Raw genomic sequence first — 6,282 nt, 5'->3', positions numbered from 1 at the left:
TATGGGTGCAGCTAACATCACACACACGGATGTCTCTTGCTTATCTGAATCATATGACATGGAACATTTGCTTTCTACATGTTTGGTTCCTGTTTGAATCCTGTCTGCAGTAATTCAACACTTCACTGGTTTGATGAAAACTTTAACTATAAGACTATATCTAGTTAGGAATTGATTGCCTATGATCCTCCCCCTGATGCAATTGCTTTGTATACTCCGATAGTCGCAGTTCCTGAGAATACAACATGTGCAAAAGAAGTTAACTGTGCATCTTCAAGTAAAAAAACCTCACTGTTTTCATATTAGTTCACCTGTTTTAAATTGTACAGCTTTGAGGAAATTTCCTTTCACTTTGCTTATGTTTGGCTTCTGCAAGGATGGTTTTTTACATATGGTCAAGAAACTTTTAATTACATTCCTGCTAATATTAGTGAAGCACAATGTTGCCTCAGCTGGTTAATTCCTGTGCTGCTTTCCAAACAGCAACTTCAGACATCACTTGTGACTCTGAGATAGCTTTGCTTAATAAAGTGGAATATGTAGCATTCGCTATATTTATAGTGGATGTGCCAGTGCTTGTTGCTTGCGCTCATTTCAATATTATTGCTGTTGTATGTAATTTGGTAAAAATAATTAATGCTACCTTTTTAGCTATTTTAGTAATTAATGTGCTGTTTTAATCTTTTAGATGAATCCAGAACTATCCAGCACCAGCTCAATATTTTACACAATTTGGCCTCTGATTTGAAAATTGATACTTTAGGATCCTGGTGGGAAAGCTTTTGTCCACAGGTTCATTGGGAAATGTTCTACGTTACTTAGTCATCATCTGTGCTATTTTAATTAGTGCGTGCTGTTTTATTCAGTATCTTCCCTCCCTTGGCAATATATGTATCACAGCCTTTTGCCCTAAACCCTCTCCTGCATTGATTCAGGGTCAAGTATATATATGCCCTGTATAAACAATTGCAAGGATGTTCCTTTTTTGATTATGATTCTTTTACTAGCCCCTCCTACGATGCCTTGTCAAACAAAACAAAAGAGAGTGAGATGAAGGAATGAAAGGTAACCTTACGTAAAGACATGCATAGGAAGCTACCATGATCTCAGTAGCTGGTTATCTTGGATACCTACAAGCTCACCTAATTAGCAGAACCAGATGTTGGAATAAAGGAAAGGTTACGCGCAGACATACGCATTACAGCTATGGTCTCGAGTAGCCTGTTATCTTTTAGCCCACTATCTCACCAAGTAGAGACGGGCCGTATCAGGGAGTTATGTGAGATTCAACCTTGGCCTGAATAGCATTCTGGATTCACTAGGGAAAAAATGGGGGAGTAAACCAAAACAATATATTGTTGCTCTGTGCTTTGCTTGTTAAAACTGTATAAAAGCCAAATAAACTCTGCGAAGGCAGACAGACATTTTTGACACCACTGGTTGATGGATTTCTGAAACCTACAATCCATTCCATCCATTTGGTCTTCATTTTTCAAAATGCAAAGTAAACAATGATGTAAAATCTTCACAACGCAGCTCTTGACAATTTGCAAAAGGCCTGATATTCTGCTGAATATCTATTTCTGAAAAACGAAATTATGCCCATTACATATTCACTTTCAACTCCTAATACTTTTTACTTTCCACAGTCTATATACATACATACATATATAATAAGTTTTTTTTTCTTTTTGTCAAAGCACCTGGTATGCCCAAATATGGGAGGGAGCATACAGCTTTAATACCAGGTGCTTTGGCAAAAAGAAAAAAAAACTTAATCATTCCCCTGGCTCAGCTGATAAGGGAGGAGAGCTTATGGCTTAGAGGTTAATATAACTGCCTAATATGTAAAAACAGCCCAAGTTCGAATCCCAGCAAGGGTATGGCTAGCTGATGAGAGCTTAAATAGCTTGAAATAGATCTATACTAGTCTCCTTTCATTTATTTATCAGCAAAAATGCAATACATATACATATATACATGCATACACACACACCATTGTATACCAGTGACGTGCAGTCAGGTGAGGCAAGTGAGGCACAGCCTCACCACTCTCATCATGAAAAAAAAAATAAAAGGAAAAAGCTGAGCTAGTTACTGCCTCACCGTGGATGACTCTGCTTAACTGTTAAATAAAGCTGGAAAAGGTACGTGTGGGTTGGAGGGAGGGGGAGGAATTCAAACTTCATCCTCCTGGTGCTGTGCAGGGCTTTGGGCAAAGGCTGGAGGGAAGGACCCTGTCTCGCTTGTGCTCTCCCTCCCCAAGAGTAGTTTGATTGCAGGCAGAGCCACGTTGTGGGGCCAGTGTGTGTGCTACAGCATGGCTCTTTGCCTGGCTTCCTGCCTCCTCCTGTGGTCTCCTCACTGGTGCTCTCCCTCCCCAAGTGTAGTGACTTCCTCCCCAGGCCCCCATTCATTTCTCTCTCACACACACACAGCTGGATAAAACTATATAAAAATCTAGCCTAGCTTCACTGATTACAAGTTTGAAAAGGCAACGTGGCTCCGCCTGCAATCAAACAACACTTGGGGAGGGAGAGCACAAGCGAGCACTGAGGAGACCACAGGAGGAGGAAGGAAGCCAGGCAAAGAGCCATGCTGTAGTACACACACTTCCCCCCAGCCTCTTTCTTTTGGAAGGCTCAGATCGGCTCCCCTCCGGCTTCTCTGCCTCTCCTCTCACCCCAGCCTGCCAGCAGGAGGTGGTGAGTGGGCTTTATTGTGTTCCAGGCATTTCCTTCCCAGACAGCAGGCTGCATTTGCAATGGTGGAGGTGTTTGGGAAAGGCAGCAGGGGAATGGGGGGGATGGCAGAGGAGCTGCTTTCAAGCCACTGGAAAAGATATCCAATCCAACTTTTGTGTGTGGGGGGCTTTGTTTGAGAGTGAGTGAGAGAGGGAAGGGGTAGGAGAGATAGTCCAATCCAACTTGTGTGTGTGTGTGTGTGTGTGTATGTGTGTGTGTGTGTGTTTGAGAGAGGGGGAGGAAGGGAGAGAGGGAGGAAGGAGGGGAAGGAGAAGAAAAAGAAAAAGAAAGAAGGAGCAAAGGAGAAAAACAAATGCTGTCGCTTTAAATTGGAACTGAGCATGCCTGGCTGTGGAATTCTGGGAGTTGAAGTCCACAAGTCTAAAAATATTTGAAACCCAGCACTGTGTCAGTGCCTCACCAGTCATAAACCTCACCGCACGTCACTGTTGTATACATACATACATACACACACCATTTGGTGGTTGACAGAACCAACAATAACATATCTTAATCGCCAAGTCACGTTTACTCTCAATATTAATTTTTTAATAAAGTTTGCTAACTTGACGGGGCCTCTTTGGTGGTTCTAGTGTCATTTTTACATTTAATAAATCATCAATTGGCTCTTCATTATAACCACTTTTATTATTCCCAACATCAGGCTCCATGTCGCTTTTAAAAGAGCCTTTGTCAAAAATTGATATTCTCTTCTCTTCTCTCTCAGTCTTCTCGGAATTTGTTTCAGAACTACAATCTCCTTACCTTTATATTCTAATTTTCTATCTCTCGTTTTCTGTAGTATTTGTAATTTAGTTGCTTTCTTAGTAAATCTTACATGGACTTCCCTTGGAAGAGCATTTCTCATTGCGTATCTTGTATATACTCGGAACGCTTCATCTATGCCATCCATCATCCTCTCTTGGGATATCTCTAATACGTTTGTCAGAATTTCGGATATTATTTGTACTAGGTTCTCTCCTCTTCTATGTTTTGAAATCTTAAAAAAAATTCAGATCTATCCATCTCCCACCCTAATATTCCACTACTCTCCCTTTCCACCTCACTCAATCTGCTATCAAACTCTTTTCTTTTCTTCAATTTTCTGGATTCTATCCTCGTATTTCATCATCAGGTTTTGCATATCTTCTATTTTTCCTTCCGTTTTAGCTACTTTTTGTTCTATGCTTTCAGTTTGTTGTTCTATTGTCTCAGTTCTTCTTTCTATACTCTCAGTCTTTTTTACAATGGTATCTAATTTTTCATTCTTACAATCATCTCCTGTTTGTAATTTCTGTATTGCTTGCATGATTGCATCTAAAGTTACTCCCTTCTCTTTTTCTTGTTGAAGCATCGACTGTATTGATCTTTGTCCTCCTGCAGGTGAGGAGGCAGGGGTTGTTGTAGAACCAACAGGTGTTACCTTTCTGCTCATCTAAGTTTTGTGTGTGTGTGTGTTTTAGTCCAATTAGTCTAATTAGTATCACAAAAATTATAGCTATAATTCATCTTATTGTAGATAGAATGAAAGGAGAAAAAAAGAAAGAAAAAAGAAATAGTGATCTCTTACTTGAAAGAGAGAAATGGAAGAGAAAAAGGAAGGAGGGGGAAAGGAAGAAAAAATTAAAAAAAAAATAAAAAAATAAAAAAAAATATTCAATCCAATTTACTCAGAAATTTAAAGCAAACCGTCTATTTATGTCCAGTATCTTCAAAGTAAAAAGAGAGCAAAGAAAAATAAAAAATCAATACTTCAAAAGCTTTCCCCCCCAAAAAAAAGAATTCAAGGAGCCAAGGAAGGAGCCAAGGAAGGAAGAGAAAAAAAATCACCACCTCCCCATCAAAATAATATATGCACTGCCACAAAGTTAGGAAAAAGGAATTCAAAGTCTCTTCTTCTTTTTTTTTAAGATGAAAATCTTTCCAAGGTCACTCTGAGCTTTCCCTTAAAGCTTCTGTTTATTCTGAAGTAGGTTTTCAGATACTGAAAGTTCCACAGGAAACAGCTGTGTAAACAACTGTCCTGCCCCTATCAGTTCTTAACCAGATAGCCTTCAAGAGAACAGCTTCTCTCTAAACAGTTCAAATAGTAACACTTAGTAACAATGTTTCAAGTCCACTAGGTGGCAGTGTTAATTGTATCCACCCTCAATACTAATTTTTTCCCGGCTCCATTTTTAACTTTTTTACTTTCAGAAAGCAAGAATTCAGAAATGCAAAAAGAAAAGCCAAAAAAAAAAAAGATCTTCAATGCAGTTAAAATTTAAATTCAGTATCTCCACAAAGTCCAGAATTTAAAAAAAAAATAAAGAAAAAGAAACACAATACGCCAATCCACATTAAGTTACAATTGAAAGTCCAGCCTGGTTTCCAAAAATAAAAAGGGAAAAAAGAAAAAACTTCAATTGGCCATATTAGATCCGCTGCTTTCTCTCTAGTGCGCCTTTATTTTAACTTAAGTTTCCAACTTTAGGGTGTTCTCTCTCCAATAGAAAAAAGATTTAAAAACTCTCACCAAAACGACGTGCTTCTCTCCTGAGCTTGGGTGTGGGAGCTGTCAGCAGTTTCAGCAGCCTTGAGGCTGACTCGGGATCGCTCGCAAAGGGGGCTTTTTCCAGGTCACCAGAGACTTTGCGGGTGTCACTGGGACTGCAGGATCTCCCCCTACCTTTCACTGTCTCTTTGGGATGGTTTAGGTCCAGATTGGACCGTCCAAATGACCCGAATTCAACAGCTGTCCGGAGAACCTGGAAAGTCGTTATGGCACCGCGACGTGAAGCTCCGCCCAAACTTTTTATAATATTCTATGCCTAGTCCATCTAACCCTGGTGCCTTACCTATTTTCAATTTATTAATAACTTCCACTGTTTCCTTTTCTTCTATTTGTGATTCCATTATTTCTTTATCGTATTTTTGAATTTTACAATTTTAATTCTTTTCTATATATGCCTGACTTTCATTCACATTTATGTCATTTCCCTTATATAGCTTTTCAAAGAATTTCTGAAATATCGACAATTTTTCTCTCATCATATTACATCTTTCCCCCTTATCATTCTTTATTGCTCCAATCAGGCTTTTTGCCTTTTTAGCTTGTGTGGCTCTAGCCAGCACTCTAGAATTTATTTTACCATTTTCATAAAATTCCCAATTTAAGTATATTAGATTTCTCTGAACCTGTTCTATCTTATATCTCAATATTTTGCAACTCTTTTTTTAAGCTGATAGTTCTAACACAATCCTATTCTCTCTACTTTGTGTATATTTACTCTCTAGCTCCCTAATTTCCTCCTCCAACGATTTTATATATTTCTCTTTTTGTTTTTTTATATTATAAGAGTATTAGATCCCTAAACCTCTCACTACTGCTTTCATTGCATCCCATATTACACCTGTATTGCTACCTCCCTCTTCATTTATAATCCATATTTCTTTTAATTCCCTTTCCATGTTTTCTAAAAGCTCTTTATTTTTAAACATTCTCAAATCCATTCTCCATCTACTTGCCTGTTTATAATCACAATCTATTTCCATATCC

At 38.6% G+C, this 6,282-nt stretch overlaps 1 long non-coding RNA gene across 1 annotated transcript; it reads left to right on the top strand.

The window, feature by feature from the left end:
* Positions 1–865: 865 nt before the first annotated feature.
* Positions 866–1,434, top strand: LOC309400761. The gene is made up of 2 exons (XR_014176719.1): positions 866–1,025; positions 1,057–1,434. It is a non-coding gene; the product is annotated as an uncharacterized lncRNA (long non-coding RNA).
* The last annotated feature ends 4,848 nt before the right edge of the window (positions 1,435–6,282 follow it).

The sequence above is a fragment of the Natrix helvetica genome, assembly GCF_964273705.1.
Source record: "Natrix helvetica genome assembly, chromosome: W".
NCBI classification, from domain to species: domain Eukaryota; kingdom Metazoa; phylum Chordata; class Lepidosauria; order Squamata; family Natricidae; genus Natrix; species Natrix helvetica.
This window is presented reverse-complemented; position numbering and strand designations above follow the sequence as displayed.